The sequence below is a fragment of the Rhinopithecus bieti genome, unplaced genomic scaffold (genome assembly GCF_001698545.2).
Source record: "Rhinopithecus bieti isolate Rb0 unplaced genomic scaffold, ASM169854v2 scaffold_71999, whole genome shotgun sequence".
Classification (NCBI taxonomy): Eukaryota; Metazoa; Chordata; class Mammalia; order Primates; family Cercopithecidae; genus Rhinopithecus; species Rhinopithecus bieti.
The window spans coordinates 328,363-355,298 of NW_016826903.1; the positions used below are offsets into that span (position 1 = coordinate 328,363).

General features: G+C 45.7%; 1 long non-coding RNA gene across 4 annotated transcripts in view; it reads left to right on the forward strand.

Annotated features, from left to right (window-relative positions):
- The window catches only part of LOC108523167 (uncharacterized), a 93,805-nt gene that overhangs the window by 20,326 nt on the left and 46,543 nt on the right, over positions 1 to 26,936 (forward strand). Inside the window, exon 1 of one of the 4 annotated variants that reach the window (XR_001883736.1) lies at positions 9,566 to 9,587. The exons of 1 other annotated variant lie outside the window; for it this stretch is intronic. This is a non-coding gene — a long non-coding RNA (uncharacterized LOC108523167). Of the gene's footprint in view, positions 1 to 9,565; positions 9,588 to 14,460; positions 14,564 to 24,608; positions 24,900 to 26,936 lie in introns of those variants that run through there. 2 more of the 4 variants (XR_001883731.1, XR_001883734.1) reach the window with 2 other exon arrangements.

The following is a 26,936-nucleotide window of genomic DNA, read 5'->3' on the forward strand; positions in this document are numbered from 1 at the left end:
AAGTAGTGATGAGTATTGACTTTTTTTTTTTTTTTAATTATAAAACACACTTTTGGGAAACATTTTAGTGTTTCCAAAGTCAGAATATGGCTCTATGACTCTCAATATATGTAAACATTGAAAGCAGCCATTTTTCACCCCTCGAAAAGTAAACTGTTGTTCAGTGACTGGCATCTTAGAGTTGAGGAGTCTCAGAACCTAGGAACTGTGTCCTTAACAAAGTCAGTGAAAGCGATACCAGATGGATTCCTTCAAGTTTCAGGAAATACTTCTACACCAGTGCTCTTCATGCCATTTTCTTTCTATCTCTGCACTTCTAAAGCATGCTTACTTTGCCTAATTTGGCTCTTATTTCACATCAGATGTTTGGCACACTACTAAATGCTGAAATAAAATTCAATCCCATTAAACAGGTGTTTGTTGAACAGTGGCTATGAATCAAGTTCTCTTGTAGACACCATGAGCATTATAAAAGGAGAGTTAGATAGAGCCATCTGCTCTCCAAGTGCTGACAGTTTAGGTGTAGAGACTGCATATCCACAGGAACTAGTAAAATACTTACCTGGAGTGCTCACCTTGTGGGTTGGATAGAGAAGTAAGCCCCTGTGGAAGAAGCTGGGGACTGCCTGTCTTGCCTCTGTACCTCTGGGGAGACAGAGCCCCAAGACTCCTCTCCGAAAGCAATGATACACCGAGAAGTTGCACTTCTTGTCCTGGTCATTGCCCAAGACATAGAGAAGCCTTGGGTGAGGAGGACCACGTTACCAGGAGGTTCCTCACTGGGTCAGTACCTGTTCATCTCTTTGGTCAAACTTTCAGATCACTTCCAGAAAGGTCTTCCCTGACCTCTCAATATATAACTCGTTCTGTTTATAAAACTTTCTCATAGAACCTTGTTCTTTTTCTACAGCACTCTTAACATAATTCATAAAATTTGTAATTATATTTATTTTTTCTCTCCACTGGTCTGTGAGTTTCTCTAGGGAAGGAAAGGAGTATATGTCTTTTTTTCCTTTATATTCACACAACTCAGTAAATTGCCTGCATGTACCAGGTGTTCTGTAAATACATGTGAAGTCATTGAAGAGTTAAGTATAGGTTAGAAACATTCTCATTGCTTTCCAATAAAGATGAAGCTCCCTTGGGGGAAAAGACATAGTTGATAGGAAACACCTTTGATGTTAAAAAATGTGCCAGACCAAAAGGGACAGCTGGTATATGAGTCGCTGATGAAGATCTTGTGGTTATGGGTCTGAAAGTTAAGGTAATTAAGCATTATTTTTCACTTTGGAATTTAAAAATGATAGTGGGCTATTTACAACCTATGGAATAAAAGTGGAGCCCCCCCGCTCCCTTCTAAACACACCAACAGTTCCACTTTTGTTTTTTCTTCTCTGCCACATACTTTCCCTGAAAAATTAAAATTAAAATTAAAATTAAAATTAAAAAAATTCAGGGTCTCACTTTGTCACCCAGGCTAGAGTGCAATGGTGTGATAATGGCTCACTGTAGCCTCAAATTCCTGGGCTCAGGTGATCCTCTTGCCTCAGCCCCCGGAGTAGCTGGGACTACAGGGATGTACCACCACGCCTGGCTAATTTTTCTTTTTTTTGTATTTTTTGTAGAGACGTGGTTTCTCCATGTTGCCCAGGGTGATCTAGAACTCCTGAGCTCAAGCGGTCCTCCCACCTCAGCCTCCCAAATTATTGGGATTACGAGCACGAGGCACTGTGCCTGGCCGAGTTCCACTTTTAATGATACCCTGAGGAGTTGTGATTTTAGTGTGGTCTTAACTTTCTCAAGCAAAACCCCCCAAAATTCTGAAAGGAGTTAGAAGAGCATGAAGACAGGCATGTTAATGACGCTCTTATTTCTCTTGAAATAGAAACTTGACATTTGCCAGCAGGGAGAAAGTTTGGAGAAATTTAAAGGGTTCAGTGGTGTTCTTGGCTTGAGAGCATGCTTTGGTTGCTGGCAGCAAGGGTACAGTAGGGATTCCTTCCCATCCTTTAGCTAGAGACTTAAATTTCAGAAAACGGGGCAGTAAGCATGAAGATTTGAGTTGAACTTTTCAATAGCACTCTGGTGCTTTTGTACAAGCGAAAGCAGAGATCTTTAAACTTTTCCTTATATGGGATTTCACAGCTTTATGAAAATAGGCATGCTTACTTAATTTCCAAGAGTAGGTATAATTTTGTTTGAAGTCTTAAAAAAAAATTACTACCAGTGAGAAAAAGACATTTTTTATTATAACACTTTATACTTATGTAAATGTACAGGACTTAAAGCTGTACTGCTTCTTAAATCCAAGAAGCTGGTAGTTTTCCCTCTTAAGTTAGGGAGGTTAAGTTTTACCTCTTGGCCAAACTCAATGGTTTGTGTCTGTAATCCCGGCACTTTGGGAGGCTGAGGTGGGAGGATCACTTGAGCCCAAGAGTTCAAGACCAGCCTGGGCAACATAGTGAGACCTTGTCTCAACATAAAAAAAAAATAAACAAACAAGTTAGTTAAGCATGGTGGTGCATGCCTGTGGTCCGAGCTGCTTGGGAGCCTGAGGCAGGAGCATCGTTTGAGCCCAGGAGGTTGAAGCTGCAGTAAGCTGTGATTGTGCCACTGCACTCCAGCCTGGGCAACAGAGTGAGACCCTGATTCAAAAAAATTTTTTTTTACCTCTTTCCTAGTTTTAGAAAAGTCTTTCCATAATGTTGGCTTCTGGGAATTCATATCAGATTTAACTTCAGGTAACACCCATCAAGCACCAGAACTATGACCAAAGAGGTTAAGGTTAATTAAGTATTTGAACTTTGTATTTAACCAGGCTTGGGGTGAATTGCTTAAATGTTCTAAGTCTTATTTTCCTTCTTTGTAAAACAGGGATTAAGAACAATATCTCCTCTTAGGGTTAAGTAGCTCCCCTATGGTGGAACAGTGTTGGGGACACCCAGGGACTCTCCCTGCCATAAGTACACACACATGAATGTGAGTGCACACACACACACACACACTCATGGCCACTGACCATAACGCAGGGGAATAGGGTCTCAGGTCAGGAAAACTAAGGACTTCCTAGAAGCGAATCAAATGGAAAAAACCCAACTTTCTACGACCAAGTAAATAACTCTGTAACTCTACTTCAGCTATGACAGGAAATAGCCTCTTCGTATGCATAGAGTGTACACCAACTAAATAACTTTCCAACCTCCCTTCAGTCTCTTTATTTATGTAGGGTATACACCAGGTAACCAGTGGGAAACCTCTAGAGGGTATTTAATAAGCCCCCAAAAATTCTGTAACCAGGGCCCTTGAGCCGCCTGCTTGGGGCTGTTCCCACCCTCTAGAATGTGCTTTTATTTTGAGTAAGTCTCTGCTTTCGTTGCTTCATTCTTTCCTTGCTTTGTTTTTGTGTTTTGTCCCATTCTTTGTTCAAAATGCCAAGAACCTGGACCCTCCACTGGTAACAACCAGACCTCAAGTCCAGATCTTCCTTGTGGACAGGACAGAACCAAGGCCCAGCTCCCTCCTGACCCACAGCCACAGATGTGATTCTGGCAATGAAGCCCCTTAACCCCCATGTTTTAACCACCGGAGTAAAATGACTGCTAAGTAGGCCAGGCGCAGTGGCTCACGCCTGTAATCCCAGCACTTTGGGAGGCCGAGGCGGGCAGATCACGAGGTCAGGAGATTGAGACCATCCTGGCTAATACGGTGAAACCCCATCTCTACTAAAAATACAAAAAAATTAGCTGTGCATGGTGGTGGGCGCCTGTAGTCCCAGCTACTTGGGAGGCTGAGGCAGGAGAATGGTGTGAACCCAGGGGGCGGAGCTTGCAGTGAGCCGAGATTGCGCCACTGCACTCCAGCCTGGGCAACAGAGCAAGACTCCGTCTCCAAAAAAAAAAAAAAAAAAAAAAAAAGACTGCCAAGTAGGTATGAGGCAGAAAAGGAAACAGGGTACATGATTAAAACACAAGAAACAACAAAACACCAATAGTTGATTTTCTGTTGGGTGTAAAGCCATTGCAGAGATCATCTAGGTCTCTGAGATTATAAAGTGGGAATTTCTGAGGTTTTCAGATTTCATAGAACAAAACCATTACAAAAACATTTTGGGAGTGGGAATGAAAACTGAGGTTGTCAACTTTTATTTTGCCAAAAGTGACAAAAAAAAAAAAAAAAACCCAATCCAAATGATTACAAATAATCATTGATACAAGAATTGCATACATTTAGCTTTACATTGCTCTGATTACTCTCATTTTTCCTCTGAGTTGTGAAAAACCTGTCTGTGGATTTGCAGCCATCGGCAGATGATGCTGGGACCTCTGCTCCAGAGAATGCACAGCCAGGCATGAAGAGGGGCCAAGGGAGTAGGTTTATGAACATACATTGCTGACCTCAGCTCCTGGCAGCTGCAGTCAGGCAGCAGTTTTGAGGGCTCCTACTTCTGCAAACATTCTGAGACATGCAGACCACCTTTCTAGGCTTCCCCCTCCTACTTCATTACTTATATAATTTATCCCTCAAGGATAGTACAGCATAGCACAACACATGGCTTATCTTTGATGCACAAGGTTGTGTTTCTTCATTTATCCTACACATGAGTCTTTGTCCTCTCCACAGCATCACAGAGGGACCCAGCAGAGAGAATCTTCCACAGCCTACATTCATTATATTCTCTTTGTCTTTTCTCATTCTTCCTACAAAGTTCGTATCACATGGATTAAGTCAGAAGACTCACAAGACATATTATTCATTCGTTTGCTCATTTATTGATTGATTTAATCAATATTTATTGAGTACCTGTATGCACCAGGCTCCATGCTAGGTATTGAAGGTATAGTAGTGGGCAAACAAGCGCAGTCCCTTTTCTCATGGAGGGAGAATTCGAGAGACACAAACACATGAGAATATATAACTATAAAAATGTGATGAGAACAGTGAAAAACATTAGGAGTGTCATGAAAGCGTGCAGCAGATGGAGTGGTTAAGAAAAGCTTCTCTGAGAAGATGACATTTAAGGCAAGGCCCGAGAGATTACGTAGTGGACATTCACTGGTTCTGTTATCCTGGATCAACTTTCCCTTCTTTGGTAACAACGCCCTGATGATTATGTTTGGGGGCTTTCACTCAAGGTGTCCTGTTCTCTGGCTGAGGGTAGGCATGTGGCCAAGCTAGCTAAGGCTGACTTTCTTCTAGGGCTTGGAATCTTGAGTGGTATGATGCAAAAACAGGAAAACTGGAGTGGCTTGTTCCGCTGGTTGAACCTCAACAAGGCGTCTGTTAGGAATCAAATCTCTGTAAGATTCCTCAGCTATTTGGTCTTTGAGCTTTCCAAAACTTGGCTGAAGAGACTGAGAGCTACCTCTATGTCCACCAATTTTTTTTTGTTTACATTATTTCCCAAATAATGTACCACAGAACTCTAATGGGTTCTGGAAAGTGGGATTTAGCAAAGCAAAGAGTTTGGGAAAGAGCATATCAATGGAAGGAACAGCATGTGGAAAGGACTTTCTGTGAAGTGGGGAACAGCTTGCTGGTTTGGGGAACAGAAAGAAAGCCAGTTGGGCAAAATGTGCTGAGTGAGGGGTAGAACAGTACCAATATCTCTGGAGGGGCAAGCTGCACCAGACCTCATGGGGCCATATATAGTAGTTTAGATTTTATCACCAGCACATAGGAAAGTTACAGACCTATTTTGAGCACGGGAAGAATATTTTAAATAGCAACGAATGTCACCAAGGAAAAACAGAAGAGTTCAACTAACAGCAGAAAGAACTGTGAACTGGTCATCCCAGTTCTGCTCTGAGCCAGCTCCAGGACCTTGGATATTTGTAAGACTCTGATGATTTCTCTTAGCCCCAGTTTTCTCATCTGAAAAATGAGGTGGTGGGTTAGATGATCTCTAACTCCTTCTCTGATGTTTCGTGATCTATGATAAAACCATGCCAATAAATGTAATTGTCATTAAGGAGCTTACAATAAAGTGGGAGAGAGAAACACACCCAACCTCTATGATACGTGCTGTTGATGTTCCAGGAAGTTCTAATGTTTAAAGCTTTTGGTAGCTTACAAGCTGATTTTGCCAGCCCATTGTTATGTTGACTGCAAAAGGATTTTAAACAGTACTAGGCTCAGTAACCAATTCAATGAAGACCTTTGAAAGAGGGTATTTGCATGAAATATGACGGTCTGCTAAGCTTAGATTTAGTGACTTCAACTGAATGCTTCATAACAGAAAACACTAGCGGGAGGACTGATTCTTGGGTGAATCTCATCTAGAATTTGTAACTGTAGGAGTGCCTATGAGTGATCTGTCTGTCAGTTATCTATTACTGTATAACAAACCACCCCAACACTTAGTGACTTGAAACAACCACCATTTTATTTCTCACAATTCCCTGGGTTGGCTGGATTATTTTTGGGTGGCTTTCCCTGGAGCTCACTCATGTGGCTGAGAGTTGGTGGGCTGCATAGCTGGGACGGCAAGGCTTCCTTTTCTCGGGGTCTTTCCTCTTCAAGGAGGTTGAACCAGGTTTCTTCATGGCAGTCTCAGGGTAGCATTTCAAGAAAGCAAGGAGCAAGACACAAGTGCACATTGAAAGCCCCTGCTTATGTCATATTTGTTTGTGTCCCAGTGGCTAAAGCAAGTCACAAGGCCAACTCCAGGGTCAATGTGGGAGGGAGCTACAGAAGGACAATTCAGTAGGGGGATTCATTAGAAGCCATTAGTGTAACAATGTGTAAACTTTTCCTCTGAGACTTGCATTGCAAGATATGCAACTCTAACCTAAAAAAGATGGCACTTTCTTTTTCTTTTCTCTCTTTTTTTTGGAGACAGTTTCCCTCTTGTTGCCCAGGCTGGAGTGCAGTGGCACGATCTCAGCTCACTGCAACCTCTGCCTCCCAGGTTCAGGTGATTCTCCTGCCTCAGGCCTCCCGAGTAATTGGCATTACAGGCGCCTGCCACCACGCCCAGCCAATTTTTTGTATTTTTAGTACAGACGGGGTTCATCGTGTTGGCCAGGTTGGTCCCAAACTCCTGACCTCAGGTGATCCATCTGCCTAGGCCTCCCAAAGTGCAGGGATTACAGGGGTGAGCTACTGCGCCCAGCCAAGGATGGCACTTTCACAAAGACACAATATCTATGTTATTACTACTATAAGGGAGCATGTAGAGTCACCTTATTAAGGGACTGAGTCCTATATCAGTGGCTCTGCTTGCCTCATGAAAGTATTCAATAATTTTTAGCAGTGGCTTTGGGAAGTTATGTACATAATATTTAGAGGAAAATGGCATTTACAATGATAATGAATTAAAGCAATTCACACGGCAGTACCACTGCCCCAATTTAAACCTTGAGGCTTGCTAATTTCATATTTAACCACATCCCATATGCTTCCAATCCCTCTGCCCTAGTGTGGAGCTATACCTCAAACTCCGTTGAAGGCAGGAAACTTACCTCACACACGCGTGTTCCCCTCACTCTTTCAGCACATAGAACACTAAAAAGATGCTCCTTAAATACTTGCTAAATAAACTGATCAATAGTTGCGTTTTATTAAATATCTTTGTGTTTCAGGTATTTCCTTCACAGATCGGATCATGAATTATCTCCCAACGTGAGAAGGTCTTATTCTCCACAGTTTACTGTTGAGGGGACTGAGGTGCAGAAAGACCAAGGTGTATGCAGCCCAGTCGCCTCTGATCCCACTCCACTGCATTGCTGTCTTTTGTATGCAGCAGGAAGGACACTTCCTGTAAAAATGGAAAAAAAAAAAAAAAAAAAAAAAAAAAAAAGCCTCAAGTTGTTTGAGAGAGGGTCAGGAAGAAAACGGGAAGAGCCAGTAGACTGCAGGTGCTTTCAAAGGGCTCCCTGTCTTTGACATCCCTAAAATAAAAACTTGTTAGTTAGGAGATTGGCCACAGAAATCCAGGTGGAAAACCTGCAGAAGAGTGGGTTCCACAATTCTTCCAAACAGAACAAAAAAACCCCAAGACTTGTTAATTTTTACCAGTGGAGGGGAAGAGGTTACAGGAGTGGCCTTGCTCCCAGGGTTGGCCTTGCTGAGCAGGTAACAATACCACACATATAAAGGTTTTAAGGTTTGTCCTCAGGTGAAAAGGTAGTCAATACTTTACATTTTGAAGATAGTTTTTAAAATCACCTACTCCATCAGTAGTAATACAACAATAACTACCATTTACACACCACCGCACATATCGGAGCTGTGTAAAGAGCTTTACACTGCACCATCTCAATTAATTCTCACAACTCTATGAAGTAGGTTTTATTATTCTGAATTTATAGACGTGTTAACTGTGGCCCAGGGAGATGAGCTTTCCCGCGATTGCCTAGCTTTTAAGCGGTAGATCTAAAACCTAAATGTGTTTGACCAAAAGCCCTGAATAACATTTAGCCGTGGGCCTCGTGCGGATTTGGCGCTGGTCCGAGGTGGGGAATTGTGAATCTCATTTATTTATGCTGAGCTGCGCACGTGTATGCACGTGTAATTTACAAAAAACAAATCCAGGTCAGGATCTCTGTCGCTTGAGGTTTCAAAGCCTACTTGGGTAGACAGCGGTAAAAATCTCAACTCATTCATTTACTCGTTTGCTCCCTTCACAAGTATTTATTGCACACTTCAGTATTCCAGACAGGGCGCCAACCCTGCTCTGGAGGAGAGAACGGTGAACACAACAGACATGGCGTTTGCCCCCAACTATCCCCTTCTCGATTCTGCTATCTCACGGGCGAGGCATTCAAAGAAGCAGAATATATATCAACAAGGGGGTGACTTAAGCACCAGCTGCGCGGGAGCCGGAGGAAGCGCGCTGAGGCTGCAGAGGTGGTCAGGGCGAACTTCCTGGAGGCAGCGGCTGCAGCAGGCGGGGCGGGAACCCAGGTCGCTCGGAAGCTACAGTCGGAGCCCGGGACGGGGAAGAGGTGGCGGGGGCCGAGGCCCGGGCGGGGGCAGCCAGCGAGTTAGGGTTAGGGCGAGAGGATTCGGCTTCCCGGCGGCAGAGGGCGCCTGGCGCTGCGGTCCGGCGCGCCGGAGCCGCCCGCGCGGGCGCCGAGAGGAGAGGCGAGGAGGGGAGCGCAAGCGGCGGCGGCCACTGCCACGTATTCCCGGCAGTGGTGGCGGGCGGGGGCGCCGCGGGCAGGTGGGGCTGGGAGCGGCGCGGGCGTGGGGGCGGCGCGAGCCGGCTCGCGCGCCGCGGCGCGGGGCACCGGGCACCGGGCAGGGGTGCGGCGCGGGACAGCGCGGTTCCGCCACGCCGGCTCCCGCCTGCGCGCGACCCAGGCCCGGGCGCCCAGCGGGTCCGGAGCGCAACTCGCGGGGGCGGGGTTGGGGGCCGGAGGGACGCGAGCTCGCCTGCCCGTCGCGGCTGGAGACGCTGCATCCCGGTTGCTGCGGGGCCGGGGCTGGGAAAAGTTGGGGCGGACCGCGAGACCGGGCGGGAAGTGCGGATGCAGGGCGGACTCAGGGGCCGGGAGACGCGGTGCAAAGGGCTCGGGCCGGGGCGGCCGGGAGGGCCCCGTATGGAAGGCGGGAGACGCAGGTCCTCCGAGGACGCCTAGAAAGGGGTGCGCTCAGGGTCTCTGGGAGTGGACAAGAGTAAGGCGGGGGGCCTTGCTGGTGAGAAGGGTCGGAGCCTGGGGGTCGGGGAGTAGAGGTGAGGCGGGGGCGGGATAGAGCCTTCCTCCTCCCCGCCCTGTCGGGGCCGACCCTGAGACCGGGGGTAGGCTCTGAGCCGGGGGTAGGCTCTGAGCCGGGGACGCCTATGTCATCTGAAGACCCGGTGGGGAGTTCCTGTACGGGGTGGGTGGAGGAGGGAGCTGAGCGTTGCTTCCTCTGCCGCCGGGGCCGACTACCGCCCCTCTCCAGCGGCCAGATTCACCTCTGACTGCAGTGCTTTTGCCCTGAGGAAGTTGAGGAGGGACAGCTGAGCGGATGAGATGTTTGGGGTGTTCCAAGATGAGTGGGATTAGGCTGCATGATATCATAACTATCTCCGGGAGCTGTCAGAAAACACTCCCATGTCCTCATACACCCACCCATCCACTCAGTACTGCCAAGCTCCAGGCTCCCTTACTCTTTAAGTGACACCTCTAGGTCCCCAGAGCCCAACAGCGCATCAGCTCACAGCTTCGAGGGTGGCAAGGGTGGAAGACATGGCTTGCTAGTGTCTGCGTAGGTTGGTGCTTTCAGAAACAAGTGGTTCTGGAGGTGCTGGATGTTTTATTAGAACAACCTGTGTGGTGCCCCTTGACAATGCAGATGACTCATGTTGGCTTCCTCCCCTCCCTACAAATAAACTTTGTATTCAAGACACCAGTATGCCTGGTCATTTGCAGCAGTGATACAGCAAGACACCCATAGTGGGGTTCTTGAGCCCTTGTTCTCGTCCTAGATGTGTTAGCAAGAAGTTCGACCTTGGATGAGTCACTTGCCCTCTCTGGACTTCTGTTTTCTTATCTGTCACATGGAGTATAAAGAGAGAGCTCGACAGTGTGATGGAGACAGGAGTGGGTTTCTGAGGGACACAGTGAAATCTTTTTTCCTGTAAGGCTGGATCAGCCACACAAAATAAGCCTCAGCCTGTTCTTATAAAGAGATTAGGATAGATTTAAAGGAAAACATGAGAAGCAAGAAATACTGCAAAAAGCAAAACAACAAAAAACTAATAGTAGTTGGTACTAGATTTACAACATGAATACTGTTTTTATGCTTGCAACTAGTGTATTTGGTTGTCCAGCTGTCTTTACTATAAAGTTGCTTATTGTGCTTAGAAAATACGTATTTCACCTGTGGACCCGAATTTTTTCTTGTTTTTTAACCTTCAGGCTTGGAGTGGACACTCAAGCTTGGAGATGGATTGGTCTTGCTGGGGTTTGTCTGAAGAACATCCTCAGGGTCTCTCATTGCATAATATTATAGGTTCCTTCTGTCTGATGCTGGGGTCCTTGTACAGCTATGCGTCTGCCATCTTTTCCATTCTGGCTTGAGAAGTGGTGAGCTGGTTGCTGTTGTCTCTGGCATGTCCAGACTTCTCATTTCTTTTCAAAAGAGTGTAGTAAAAGGCAAGCAGTACCTTAGATGCAACACACTAAAAATTGCTCCAGGCAATCATGTGTGCCCCCTCCACCCCGCTCCTGTCCCCTAGACCCCCTGGGCAACTTCTCACTAGAACTTCCTGGTCATAAGCTGGCCTTTACATTTTGGATGCTGAGGGCCATCACAGCGATGAAATGACTTGGCCGGGATCACACCACACATTAATGATCAAGCCATGGTGCTGGAAGAAGAGGAATTTTTTTTTTTTTAAATCATAACCGAGGTTCCTGTTCTTGTCCATTAGTAGCTTTCAAAATCCATATTGGGTTTGACCACATCATTTTCAGTAATCCTTTTTTTGTCAGCTTTTTGGAAACTCCAGTTAGTGGTTATCTCTGAGTTTGAGGTAGTGGTATTTTATTATTAAACAATTTTTTCAAAAAAATTTTTTAAACTACTTTCGTTTTCAGACCAGATGAGGTAGTGTTAAAAATGATATCTTCTCCAACAAGTAAAGGCTTGATTAATTAGGTTGAGTCTTTAAAATATCTACTGTTTGTGTGTGTATACATTTTACTTTAATTGAGAAGTATTAATAAAAATCGTAATCGTCACCATTTGAGCCCCTGCCATTGAGCAGGCATTGTGAGGTAGGAGTGAGCATCATTTTACAGGAGAGAAAACAAAGCCAAGAGACGGCACGACTCTGGTACAGCTGTTGTGCATAAGTTGTGATCTTTCAATCCACCTACCATTTTGTTAACAGTGGAAAAGGAATTCTCAGCCATCCTATGGGGTTGTGCTAAATGAGATACTGTATGTGAAGAGGAATAAGTAAACTATAACAGCCTCCCTAACACAGCACATTTTAACATAAGCACTTGTGGACTCTGGAAGCAGTGTGGTGAAGTGGTAAGTTCAAGCGCCTTGGGAGTCTGGCAGGCCTGGGTGTAAATGGTGAACCTACCGCCTGTCCTCTTTGAGCCTGGTTTCCACATGTGTAAAATCAGGATAATACTGTCTGTCTTATATTCAATGAAATGTACACGCTAATTGCAATGGGTGCTGAGTAAAGGTTGGCATCCACTCGTTTCCCTTGCACACAGGTACTTGGAATAATGGGATTGAGGAAGTCAGCAGTTGTCCTCAGGGGGAAAAGGCTTAAAGTACTTTTTGTACTTATCAATAATTCTTCTAGCCTTTTTGCCTTCCCACCCCAAGCCCCAGCACGTGCAATGAATATTCTAGGGCCTGTGATTGTCTTGTCCAAGGGAATTGAAAAAATCATAAGCCAGAAAGGACAGGTCTTTGATAGAAAGTTGAAAATGGATGTAGCTGGTTTGTTTCCCTTTGCCCATTTTGTGGCCTTCTTCCTTTTATTTTTTATTTTTTATTATTATTATTTTATTAATTTTGTTGAACAGGGAAAAGATACAGAATTCAGGGGTTCTAGCTGGAGGGGGACCCTGGAAGAGCCTATAGTGTAGGGGCAGCTAGAGGGAGGAGTGGGCTGGCTGACTGTCAAAGCTAGAGTTTGGTGTGGGGGAAATTTCTGTTAGATGCAGGATTTGGCTAAATATGGGACCAATTTCCATCTAGTTCTTTAAGACCATCTTTTGGGACTTTGAAGTTTTTGTGCTCCAGGCAGATTTTGACTGGTTGTGGTGGCATCACAAATGAGTTTCCACAGTAAATTGTATGCTGAAAGGAAATTAAATTCCAAGAGGGTGTTTGTTGTGACTGATGCCAGAATTTCTCTGAGAATTTTATTAACATTCAGTCTATGAAAGTACTTCTTAGTTTTCTGAAGATAATTAGGAAATAGTTTTTAAAAAGTAGAAGTGTTATCTTTGTGAGCTTTTGAAATGTCATCTTCCTAAATCTTTGGAGCAAATGAGGCTCAAAACATCATAGAGACTTATATTTTAAAAGCATTTCTTCCTAAATGTAATATTTTCCTTCTCTTCCTGTTCTTTCCCTCCTCCCACATTATTTTGATAATGAGTTAATTTTGGTTTCTTTCACATTGTGGTGGCCTAATTTTTAAGTTTATGACCCTTCATTTTTAGATCTTGCATGTATTTTTTTTCCCCTTAAGTCAATTCTCATTCATTATGAAGAGCTGCTATAGCAAGGTGGGAAAGAGAGAGGACCCTGGAGCTAGGTTGGTGAGATCTAGGCTCTTCAGAACTTGGATTGAGTCCTCACAGTAGTTCTGGGAGGCTGATCATGCTATTCCCAACACACAGATGTGGAAATGGGTGCAGAAACACATGTGTGTTCACATAGCCAGCAAGTGGCTAATCTAAGTGTCACTGCAATGATCTGTAGTACTCCAAAGCCCATGCTTCTAGCTAGAAAGGCAGGCAGGGGCCTTGCATGCTGTGCCAGGGTTGGGACTTAGTCCTATAGGCAGAGAAGGTCAGGTCTGTATTCTAGAAAGGTAGCTCGGTGGCTGTCTATAGTTTCGAAGTGAAGCAAGTAGAAATTAGGAGTAGAGAAACCAGTTCATTGAAGTAATTGTCTTGAGAGATGATGAGGGCTTGAACGGAAGACATTAAGACAGTGGCAGTGGTGGCAGAGAAGAGGGGACTTGTTGGAATCCATAGAGCTTAGTGCCTTTGGATATTAGAATTGCGTCGTCCCTTCCTGTTTCAGGTCTGATGCCCCAGGGATGGGTGTTGGAGATGCTGACTATGTGCAGGTTAAAAGCAATCTCTGCAGAAACCAAAAGTGCCGCCTTTGGTCTCTGCTAACAGCTAGAGAAAGGTGGCTGAGCACAGTCTGAAAGGGCCTTCCCTGTGCCACCCCAGCCTTATCATTCCTAACTTTCCAGGAACGTCGCAGAGGATGGAAGTTGGATTCCTCAGACTGCATTTTGGGAAATACTAGTTTGAGCAGTCAAGGTTAGAAGTGTGGAAGGGAAGACACCTTCCTTGGGTATTGTTTGCACATCCCTCTTCCCTGGTGGCACAGGGTTTGGTCCTCAGTTCTGGCTGTTCCATAAGAGTTGATCTGCCCTAGATGGGGTTAACTTGTGGTCACCAAACTTGCAGGGGTTGACTGGGAAGCAGGAGTGGCAGTGAACATAATGGCCAACCCTGAGAGGAGTCGAGGTCAGCCTCCTCTGACGGGTACAGTCTCTGCGGGGCACCAAGCCGTGCTCAGGGGAGCAGGCGTCACAGCCCAGGGAGATGGTTGGCTGGGGTCTGCGTGTCCTGTCATCAGTAGGGAACACTGTTGCCACATCAGGAATATACTGGTTTTCTGTCCTCTCCCCTAGTCAGTGCCAGACATGGTAATAAACTTGCTTTTGGGCTTCTGTTTTTCCAAATTGTGCAATATCCCTGGCCTTCTGAGAGTTTGTGCTGGCTTTGGTCCGGCCGGAGGTCAGGTGGTCAGATTCTGGCTTTATTTGGGCTGTGTTCTCGCTGCGAGGAGGAAGCCAGGTTACCTCTGTTGGACCTGCCTGCTCCCAGCATCTCCAGCCACAAGCTGTCTGCCGGTGAGTCACCCGTGCGAGTCCGCTCACCCACTTTCTACTTGATGTTTACACCTTTCCCTCAAAGAGGGAACCTCTTCTCTTCGTTCCGAGGGCACTTCTTGGCAGTCCCCTAAAGTGTCCAGTTAGTTTCTTTTGTGGTGTAAGAGCCCGTGCCAGACAGGTACATGTTTTAATGGGAGAAGAGCATTTCTGCCTGTGGATATGAGCTGGCATGCCTACCTCTTTAACATTATGTCCTGAGCAAAGCCCTTTTCTTGTTGTTCTTTTTGCTTCGTGTTTAGGTGCGTGTTTGGGTGTGTTTGCTTTAATTATTACTGGGAAGCAAAAAAGATATTTATCAAATGTTTAAATCTATAGCAGTGTCCCTGCTTAGGCAAGCAGAAAGAATAAGTATATATTTAGCCAGGATATTATTGATTTATTACTCTTTTTTCCATTTTGTTGCTGTTTTGTTGGCAGAACCATCTGATTTGTATACTGGTTCAGTTTGGATTTCAGTAGTGAGTGTGAAAAGATTCCTGGGCTGTTTGCCGAAGTGGAGGGACTCGAATGAGTGGGCTTCAGGGCTGCCAGTTTTGGCTGTCCCTGCAATCCCAGGAGCCTGGCACATGGTGCCTTTGTTAGGAAGGTGGAGTTTGGCCAGGCCGTTTCTTTGGCTTTGCCTGGGAGCAGCTCTGTTGGTGACAGTGGAGGCCTCCCTCTCCCGTGGGAAAGGGAATTCTCTCCTGATTCTGGTTTTGGCTTACTTCTCATCCTATGGGGATGAGAGGGAGGAAAGCCCCAGAACTAGTGAGTTTTGGTGATGGGCAGGTTCAGGATAGGACTGGTTTGCAGCTTCCACAGAGCTTTTACAGACGTTTTCTTGCATCCCACATTTTCCTTCTTCCCTGTTAGTCCCAATTCAATCTGTCATCAGTACTGCAGAAATTGGTTTGAACTTTGTCAGTCTTGGGAAGACCTGGGAGTGCAGCATAGAAACCTGTTCAGATTGGTGCAGCAATTTCATATCAGCATAAGTAGCTTGTTTTCGTGGTGGTGATTTTTTAATCAGTTTAGTTGCTTTTTTTCTGAAATCATATAGGTAATATGCAAATGTATTCTCCTGCAGCCTGCCCTCCCATTTAAATAGTGCAGAAGGACACAGCAGACGTGTCACATTCCCCTTCACCCAGCACCCCTCCCCAGGTGCCACCTCCTCCAGGTCCTCAGAGATAACCAGTGTTAGCAGTTGGATCTGTGTCCTGAAACTGTCAGCCTGTATACACAAATATATTATGGTTTTCCTTCTTTTAGAAGCATGAATCTGATTGTATCATACTGCTTTTTTCACATAGTATATCTTTGAGAGCTTTTCATGCATGTGGCTCTTCTCTGTTCTTTTAATTTGCCTTTTATCTGCTTACAAAATATTTTCTAATATAGGTATGTCATAATTTATGAATTGGTCCCCTATTGATCGACATATAAACTAACTCATTAGTTTTGCTGTTATATCTTCATTCATACATATTAGTATGCACATGTTTCTCTAGGAGTGGAATTGGTATGTCAAATGTTAAATTCATTTAAAATGTTACAGCAGTACCCGTACTATGCTTTCAACAGATGTGCTAGTTCAGGTTACCAGTGGTATATGGGCTGCCATTCTCCTGGGTGAAAGAAATGGATTGTTGTTTAGTAGGCATTTCATTTATTATTGGCTTCTTGATTCTTAGTGCTGTGATCGTAGACATTCAGAGTGGTGGGTTCGTAGTAACCATAGAAGACGAGGGAACCAAACCCTCAAGGACCATGGCTGAGCTCAGGGTGGTATGAGCATCATGCCACCAGTGGTGGCATCGTGGGACCTGGAAGCAAGAGCTCCTGGTTTCATACTCTCTGTTTCTCCCAGATGCTAGGTATGGTAATAGGACATTTTAATCTTGGTGTAACTTGCCAGAGTATTTCTCCAAATCTTTCATCTGAGGAACCAAGGCTCCGTAAGTATTAAGATCAGTCTGTCCTGCACTGCTGAGGCATGGATTGGAGACTGGGGAGCAGCACTGGGTAGATACTTAAAGTTTGTGTGCTGGAAAATCAGGCACTGTTGCTTCTGGAAAAGCCTCCAGGAATATGGTAAAGCAGATCTTTTCTTCTAGTTGCCTGTGATTGTTCCCCATCTCCTGGCTTGCTGTGGGAATATTGTGGTGCTTTGACCCTTAACAGGATGCTTTGGGGAGAAGCAATGATTTCTTAGAAGGTGTTTGAGGGGTGTGACACAATAGGCTGGTAGATAAGGCATCTGGTGGCCTCCATGAATAGGCTGATCCCAGGGCCCTCCAGTGGACACAGTGGGCTTCAGGAAGCGCTGGCTTATTGGACCACAGAGTCCTTTACCATTGCTCAAAGGGGCAGAGAGCAGGAATGGTGGAGGGGGAACTCTTGGGAGACAAAGGGACTGCAGCTCCCATTCAGCACCTTATGGGTATATATATACACATATATACACACACATACACACATATATACATGCACACATGTATACACATATATACACACACATATACGTGTATACACGTGTATATATATATATATATTTTTTTTTTTTCTAAGACGGAGTCTCATTCTGTCACCCAGGCTGGAGTGCAGTGCCATGATCTTAGCTCACTGCAACCTCTGCCTCCCAGGTTCAAGCAATTCTTCTGCCTCAGCCTCCTAGTAGCTGGGATTACAGGTGTGCGCCACCACTCCTGGCTAATTTTTGTATTTGTAGTAGAGATGGGGTTTCACTATGTTTGTTGGCCAGGCTGGTCTTGAACCCTTGACCTCAAGTGATCTGCCTACCTTGGCCTCCGAAAGTGTTGGGATTACAGGCATGAGCCACAGCACCCAGCTAATAACTGTTTTAAAATGAGTGACTACATATTACATTTGCATATTACATAAGTAGACATAATCTGGTAACATTAAAGAGAAGAGGTCCGGAGATTAGCAGCTGTCTAGGGCAGATGAGGGTGGGGCTATGGGAATTAAAAGGGATGAAGGTGGGAGACTTGGGTGGAGGCAGGAGAATTGAGTTGGGATGTTCTCTTCCAACACCATTGCTCCTGCAGAAACCCCTCCTTTGTGCACACCAGAGCCCCACACACAGAGGCCTTTTCTCTTTTTTTAGAAAGACAGATGGCTAGGGGATTGCTAGTACAACCTCTGCCCTTTATTTCGAGGTGGGTGAGTGAGGCCCTCAAAGCCAAAGTGTCTGCCTCAAGCTACACAGCTGGCCAGGACAGAGCACAAGTAGGCCCAGCTCTCTGTGCTCTGTGGAGTTGAGATTTCTTTCCCTTCTTCCCTGCACTGCCATGCGTTGCTTATAGCCAGATGCAGGAGAGACATAGTGTTAGGCACTTTCTGCCATTTACTCCTCCCAAAGTTCTTGTGAGATGAGGTCATGATATGCATGTTCTTCTATTCCAACAGTGCCAGCCACAGATTGATGTCTGCTGGTTTCATTCCCCTGGTTACCTGTAATCAAGGGGAGGACCAAGACTGGATCCTGCCTGCTCTTTCCCACCACACCATGTATGTCGTTAGTTTTTCCTGCATGGGGCAGCTCTCCTGGCGACTGGTGTGGCACTCTGTATTATTTATCAAATAAATGAGCAAGATCCAATTCAGTCTTTCCCTGGCTCTCGTGTCTCTGAAGTGAGAACATTTGCCTCTCCGTTTGACCCCCTGGGATTAGTATAGCACCCCTGCCTGCCTTTAAGCTTATCCTCCTTCACTCAGAATTCATTCAGGAAATACACTGTTCTAGGTGTTGGGGATTTTGTACCAAACAAAAGGAGCCAAAATCCTGTTCTTGTGGGTCCTGTTTTCTAGTGAGGATGACAGACAGTAGTGATTAAAATACACATGTTTATTAGGTTCCCAGGGCTGCTGTAACAAAGTGCCAGAAACTGAGTGGCTTAAACAGCAGGAGTATGTTTTCCCATGGTTCTGGGGGCTCTGAGGGGAGTCTGTTCCATGCCTCCCTTCCAGCTTCTGGTGGTTGGTTGCTGGCCTTCCTTGGTGTTCTTGGCTTGTGGGAGCATAGCTTCAGTCTCTGCCTCTGCTGTCCCATGGCGTTCCCCTGTGTCTGTGTATGAGTCAGGGTGCTCCAGAGAGACAGAACCAATAGGACATAGATAGGTAGGTGAGAGGGGATTAGGGCAATTGGCTCGCATGATTTTGGAGGCTGAGAAGTCCTGTGACAGGCCATCTGCAGGCTGCAGAATGAGGAAGGCTGGCAATGGGACTCCATCCAAGTCCAAAAGCCTCAGAACTAGGAAAGCTGATGGTGTAAATCTCAGTTTGAGGTTGAAGACCTGAGAACCTGGGGGTTTGGGGGCAGGATGTGCTGGTGCAAGTCTTTCTTAGTCGACTGATTCAAATGCCAGCCTCTTCTGGAAGCACCCAGATGATGTAGTACTTTACTAGCTATCTGGATATCTTTTAGTCCAGTCAAATTGACATCTAAAATTACCATTACGGTCTGTGTCTCTGTTTTCTTACAAGGACGCTAGTCATTGGATTAGGGCCCACTCTGTTCTAGTATGACTGTGTGAACTCTGACTCTCTGAGGACAGGTCTCAGTCAGTTTAGGAAGTTTATTTTGACAAAGTTTAGGACATGCGCTTGTGACACAGCCTCAGAATGTCCTGATGACATGTGCCCGAGGGGGTTTGAGCATAGCTTGGTTTTATACATTTTAGGCAGACATGAGACAATCAGTGTATGTAAGATGAACATTGGTTTGGTCCAGAAAGGTGGTACAACTCGAAATGAGGAGGGGGCTTCCAGCTTATAGGTAGATAAAAGACAAATGGTTGCGTTCTTTTGAGTTTCTGATTAGCCTCTCCAAAGGAAGCAAGCAGATATGCATTTATCTCAGTGAGCAGAGGGATGACTTTGAATAGAAAGGGAGGCAGGTTTGCCTTAAGCAGTTCCCAGCTTGACTTTTCCCTTTAGCTTAGTGATTTGGGGGCCCCAAGATTTATTTTCCTTTCACAACTGCCTTTTTTTTAACTGTGGCAAAAAAACCCCATAAAATTTACCATCTTAACCATTTTTAAGTGTACAATATATTAGTGTTACCTGTCTGTACATTACTGTGCATCAGTATGACCTCATTGTGTTAAAGTTCTCCAGAGAAACAGAATCAATAGGGTCATGTGTATGTATATAAAGAGATTCATTGTAAGGTGTTGGCTCACGTGGTTATGAAGGTTAAGAAGTCCTAAGAGCTGCAGTCTGCAAGCTTGAGACTGGGGAGAGCTAATGGTGTAAGTTCCAATCCAAGTACGGAGGCCTTGAGACCCAGGAGAGCCAGTGGTGTCAGTTCCAATCCAGGTACTGAGACCTTGAGTCCCAGGAGAGCCAATGGTGTAAGTTCTAGTCCAAAAGTCCGCAGGCTTGAGACCCAAGAAGAGCCAGTTTCTCAGTTCAGGTCAGTCCAGAGGCAGAAAAGACCGATGTCCCAGCTCAAGCTTACATACACTGCAAGCGGAGTTCTCTCTTGCTTAGGCTGTTTGTTCTGTTCAGGTCTTCATTTGATTGGATGAAGTCCACCCAGATGAGGGAAGGCATTCTGCTTTAATCAGTCTGCCCATTCAAATGTTAATCGTATCCAAAAAACACCCTCACAGACATACCAGGAATAATCTTTGGCCAAAAGTCTGGGCACCCATGGCCCAGTCAAGTTGACACATGAAATTAACCATCGCACTCATCTTTTTTTTTTTTTCTTTTTTTTTTTTTGAGACGGAGTCTTGCTCTGCCGCCCAGGCTGGAGTGCGGTGGCCGGCTCTCAGCTCACTGCAAGCTCCGCCTCCCGGGTTGAGGCCATTCTCCTGTCTCAGCCTCCCGAGTAGCTGGGACTACAGGCGCCCGCCTCGTCGCCCAGCTGGTTTTTTTGTATTTTTTAGTAGAGACGGGGTTTCACCGTATTAGCCAGGATGGTCTCGATCTCCTGACCTCGTGATCCGCCTGTCTCGGCCTCCCAAAGTGCTGGGATTACAGGCTTGAGCCACCGCGCCCGGCTCATCTTAAAAGATTGTATCTGCAAAGACCCTATTTCTAAATAAGCTCATATTCTGAGGTTCCAGGTGGACAAGAGTTTTTTGGGACTCCATTCTGCCCAGGTGGTATGTGAGTTATTGGTGACTGCTGAAAAGCTGGAAGAGTCCTGCAGCAGAGGGGAAGGTGAGATGATCAAGGAGGGCCTTGCTGAGAAGGAATGTGTGCACTTGGGGCTGGAGAAGGGGGAGAGAGGGAGGAGCTGCTGTGTGGAGGAAGAGGATCCTGTATAAAAGGGACAGCTCAGGCAGAGGCCCTGAAGTGTAGGGACAGTGCAATTTGAGTCCATTGTGTCAGGGGAGGAAAGGGAGAGGTTGGGAGTAAATAAAAGGATGAGGATCAAGAGGTCCTTCTTTGCATGGACTGTGACCTTTGCTCTAATAAGATGGGAGCCACTGTTGTGCCTGTGAGCATGAATGAAAGCAGGTAGTGTGGGCTGCTCATTGAAGACTTTTCCAAGTTCAGATGGATGTAGCTGAGCTGTGTGTGTGCCTAGATATTTTGCAGCAACTGTTTCTAGGCAGGTTTTTAAAAAATGTTAGTGCTGTACTGACCCTTGATCCACTACCATTCCCTTTCTGTATGCTTTTCACCTACCCACCCACACAGAAACCACAAGCACGAAGAAGAGAGAGCAAACAGACAAGACTGTGGTGGCAGAAATTGCTAGGAAACTGTGTGCATAGCTGCCCTGCTGTGAGCTGCAGGGCCTCACACATGTGAACTGCTGGGCTCTTCCCCCCACGACCTCTTAAGCCCTGGGCCTGCCTGGTGAATGCCATGCCTGCCATCCAGGTGGTCTTTAACCTGGGTAGATTTAGAAAATGCTGAGGTCAGTGTGCAAGCTATGTGGATTCTTCTGTGCTTCCAGGATTCTTCTGTGTATAAAATCACTATGCAGTGAAAAGAGTTGAGTCAGCTCCCCTGGTCAGTAGGCCACATTTGGCCTTGAAAATGTAGGACAGGGAGGAGCATCCAAGAGGACCTTTGGAGACAGTGAGTAGATGGCTGTGTGGTCTTGATACGTGGGCCCAGGGCCCTCTGCTGCCAGCCTTGTTACTGGCCTACAGAGTGTTCACACATTGTTGTTCTTGTTTGTCATAAAAACACTTCAGCCTGCAATCTGAGTATTGGTCATTAAAAAGAAGGAACTCCAAGCAGAGGCTGACCCTCAGTGAGCCTGACCTGCTGGTCTGTGGCCTGTGCCGGTTCAGTTTGCCCAGTTACTGGGGGAATCACTACTTCAGATTCCTTGGCCTTGGAGTTGAAGGGAAATATCCTTATCCGGTTGACATTTAATTTCCTGTTCGCCTCCAAAGGAAGGGTCCTGGCCGTTGTTTAATGAGGGCTCTGGGGTAGTGGGCTATGCGAGGGCCTGATTTCAGCCTCTCTGTCTTGCCTCTACTTACCAAGATAGTGTCAGAAGCACCCTGCTTGGGGAGGTTATCTGGGAGGCCGATGTCACTGTGACCCCTCTGGGGAGCATCGCTTTCGAAGATAATTATGTGTAAGTGGAGATGGAAATAGAATTCTCCAGTGCCAGGAGCAGCTGCTCTTCTGTAGTATTTCAGGAGTTGCCTTTGGGGCCCCTCCTTCCTCTCAAACAAAACACACCCATCCAAAATGAAAGTTGTGAAGATGATTCCTAGCTAGAAAAGTGAGTGTTACAAATGTGTTTTGTGAGTGTGTAATTCCAGAGTTATTTTTAGGGTGCTTCCCTTAGCACATCAAAAGAGCTTCCTTAGAGGAACTGCCTTTTAAATTGCACAGCTTTCTCTGCCAGAGTGCTACAGGAAGTTTTGACTCAGGTAGCGTTCCTTCAGAATCTGTGGAGGCAGGCTTTGCTTCCTTGTTATCGTTAGAACAGAGAGGCCTTGCCCAAGAGTGGGAGCCAGATAGGGCTCCAGTTGTTCCCTTCTCATAAGACAACCCCCTTGTCCTACGCTCAGGGGTGGCTTTTGTCTCTGCTGACATGCCCCCAGCATCTAGTAAATACGTACTTGTTCATGGACAGGATGTATTGGATGTGGGCTCTGACATCTTTGCTGGGCTCTGAGTAGGCAGCATGCTGTGATTTCACTTAGAACCTTGAGAAGTTGGTCTTCTGGTATCCAGATTGGGACTGGAACATTAAGTTCTGACTTCATCACTGCTGTCTTGGATAAATTACTTGCTTCCCTGGGCCTCAGTTGTCTCATCTTTAACCTGGAGGGTTGGATGAAATGATTGGCATGAGGGTCTCCCTTCACCTCTTCACCCACTCTGGGCAGCCCCTTGCACCTGTCTCTCTGGTCACAGTGGGAGCTCCTGGAGGGTAGAGCTGGTCTAGGCACAGGGAACGTGAACTTTTTGTCCCAGCCAGCCTGATAAATACAGGGCTTCCCCAGAACTCAACATGCTTCAGCCCTGGTGCTCCCTGATGGCCCGTCTGGCCAGACCCCCAGAGTTCTTGCTTTCTGGGTCAACTTGGAGGCAGAGACGAGGAGCAGGTGGTGGAGGATTTGGCTAAATCTCCGTTCTGGCTCTGGAGGCGGGTGTCTCCAGTTGCTCAACCTGATCTCCTTGTTCTTTTCTCAAGTTTCACACAACTTTTTATCCTTTCCTTGAACAAAGCCTTTTTATTTCTGGATGATGTTGTGAGAAGTTTTTGTATTTATAAGTAAGGCAGAAAAGAATGGATCATAACTACAAAATTTTATGTCAGTTATATTCCAAATTTGTTAAGAAATATCTATGTGTAGGAAAAGACCATAAAGTACTTTATTTTAGTGGTCATCTCTGGATTTTCATATTATAGGAGAGTTTTCAAGCATTTTGTTTACATTGAGCATGTACTGTCTTTATAACTATTAAAATTATGATTAATAAACAGCTATTTGTTAGGATTTAGTATGTGCCAGACAATGTAAGAACTTGCCATTACAGTATCTTACTTAATTCTCACTGTGAACTTATGACATTCCTATTTTAAAAAAACAAAATATACTGGGTGTGGTGACTTGTACCTATAGGCCCAGCTACTCAGGAGGCTGAGTTGGGAAGATCACCTGAACCCAGGAGTTTGAGATCAGTCTGGGCTGCATAGCAAAACCCACCCTGTTTCTTAAAAGCAAACAAATATTAACCTAATTTTTGTTATTGTAAAATATACATAAGACTTCCTTCTTTAGGCTGATTGTGGTGTTTTATGCTTATAATCCCAGCCCTTTGGAAGACTGAGGCAGGAGGATCACTTGAGCCTAGGATTTGGAGACCAGCCTGGACAACATACTGAGACCCCTTCTCTACAAAAATTTTTTTAAAAAATTAGCTATGCATGGTGGTGTGTGCCTGTCGTCCCAGCTGCTTAGAGGTTGAGTTGGGAAGATTGCTTGAGCCCAAGAGGCTGAGGTTGCAGTGAGCTATGATCATATCACTGCACTCCAGCCTGGGAGACAGCGAGACCATGTCTCAATAAAAAAAATTGCCTCATCAACCATTTTTAAGTGTACAGTTTTGTGGTCTTAACCACATCTCCTGAGAGATCTTTTCTTTGGAACCTCTTATGTGATAAATGAGGACGCTGAGACTTACAGAAACAAAGCTACTTGCCCAAAGTCATAGAGCTAGTCAGCTTCAGAGACGGGATTTGAACCCAGAACTGACATACTCAGAAAGGTCTCAGGTTCCTGGGATCTATGGTATATAACAGTTGGAGTCCATGATCACTTTTCTGCCTCTGCCCATCATTTGACTGTAGAAAGCCATTTGCTAGTATATGGCCCTTTTTTGAAACTCTAGGGGTTGGATTGTGTGTGTTTGCCAGTGAGGTGGTGGTCAGCCGCACTTAGGGCGTGTGACTGACGCAGGTGCTGCCTGTCGGCGGATGCCACGGTTGGTTTGTGAGCTCTGGTGTCTCTTGAGAAGGTTAAAGAGTGGGCTGCTGTGCTGAGAGGGTTGTGTGTCGGAATTCTGACTCTAGAAGGTTCTCAGCAGTGCAGTGGAAAGGGCAGTGGCCTAGAGCTCAGATACGTGGCCTTGTCAGGTCTGGGTTGTTTTGGAGAACGCACATTGAACTTGGGAATTAGTCTGTACGTTAGTCCTGATTGTGCCATGTGGTAGACAGACTTTGGCTTCAATTTCCTCATTTCTCAGTGAGGGATAAAAATGCCTGTTCTACCTGCCTCCCAGGATAGTGAGGATTAAATGTCGTGAAGTGGGGAAAACGTGCTGAGGAAACTACAGGGCTCTCAAGGAAGTTTCTCTGGTGAGAATTTCGAGTGTACAATGGTACGTGGGAAGAGTGGGGCTGACCTCGGAGATATGAGGAGGTTGGATGCGGATGTGAAGAGCAGCAGGTTTGCTTTATTTCGTGTGGTTTTTGTTTGTTTGTTTTTTGTTTTGGCACCAGCTTGTTTCCTCCACCATCGCTTTGCTGGTGAAATATAATGTTCCACTGTCTACATAGTATTTTTCTGTCTGGTGCTGAATGCTCTAGGATTTCACTGAAATTTGCCCCTGCTAAATTCCTTGGATCCACTCTCCCCAAAACTCTCATCTTCTTGGTGAAATGAGTTGTAATTTAGGAGATGATTCTGTAACTCTGCGGTGGTTGAAAGTACACAGCAACTTTCCCTGGTCTTGTCTGTCTTCCTAGTTTTTTTTTTTTTTTTTTTGCAAATGTCTGTTTCTGTTCTCTAATCTTGAGCAGCCAAGCATGTGAGTGGGCTGGAACCCAGTGGTCTGCCCCTGGGGAGGGGAGGGGTCCCCCTTGAGTGGTGCTTGCTCCTTATTGGACCATTTCTGTGCTTGATGCTTTGTAGAACATGAAGGTACAGTAGGCCTTGTTTTATGGGAAGGTATGTATACTTAGACCAATGTGAGTGTTAGGGATAGACAGCTTGAGAAGCCCCTGTCGTGAGATGTGCAGCCCTCAGTCCAAGTGGATGAAGATGGACTATTGGGGATAGTCAGAGAGGATAAACTGTCGGCGGGACTTCTGTGACTTTTTGCTTTTTTACAACTGTTTGAATCAGCTCTTTCCAGGCTGCGGTTTCTGTCCAGCTATCCTGAGATAATTTCTTGAGTCATCACTGTTGCAGTGCACGTTTCATCTGACAGGAAAGCGGGGGCCCATGCAGGGCTCTGCTGAAGTCAGCGGCCCTGTCTTGTTTTTTGGCTTTGAGAATGGTACTCGAAGACTAAGTAGGTCACAGATATCTATTTTGAACTGAGTATGGCTGGGCTGCATGGACATTTAATTTCCAGATCCAATCCTGTTGGATGCATTTGCCCAGGAGGTTGGCAGCAAGCACTCTCTGGTTGGTCGTAGGGTGTATTTATAAAGTGGGAAGAGTCTGGAGGTAACGAGATACTGCAGTTCTCTATTCCTGCAGGAGAGCCAGGAGTGGGTGGGCTTCAAAACCCTTTAGGAATGGGGGAAATGGAGTTTTTCCACCTCACTTCCTTAAATTTTCTGAAAAGTACTGATCCTCACTAACTTTATGGAACTTTTTTCTTTCGGGGAATCAAATTTAATTTTTACCCAATATTAGCTGGCCTCTGCTTCAAGTTGGATAATAGCTTCAGTTGCTGTGTGCCTTGCCTTTTATGCAGATTATCTCATTTAATCCTCACAACAAGCTCAGAAAGTGGTTATTATTTTCTCCATTTTACAGAGGAAAAAACCTGAGAATCAGTGGTGCAGTAATTTGCAGACAGACCCAGTTGTGTAAGTAGCAGGGCTTGAGATTCAAATGTAAGATCTTCTGATCAGAGTGTGGTCCTTTTGCTCCACAGCACAGTGGTCTCAGGAGCCCTGGGAGAAGGTGTTCTGGCCAGCTGGGAGTGGCAGCACAGTAGTGGCTCCTTGGCCCATTGTGAGTTGAGTGCAACTTTCCTCTGAGTGGAGGCCAGCTGTGGGTGTTGCGGATGTGGGCTGCCCAGCCCAGGGAAGCATCTGTCTTTGTGGAACTGGAGTTATGTTTTATGATGTCATTCTGATGTGACTGTATCACAGAATTCTGAGTTTTTACCCTTTGTTGGGTTTTTTTCCTGTTTCGTTATTTTTCTATTTTTTGGTGGGTCCTTGCCCAAGACCTTGGATTAGTGCAGTGAGCGGGCGAGATCAGTGAGTTAACATAGGTGGTGACCGCATCGGATGCACCACCTCCTCTGTGTGCACCAGCTGTTGATCCACCATTCCTCATCTTCAGTACTCGGTGCTTTCCCTGCATATTGGAGGACTAAACACACTTTTGTAGTGGGGAGTGTGTGTTTTGCCTTTCTCTTCAGTTTGTCCCCA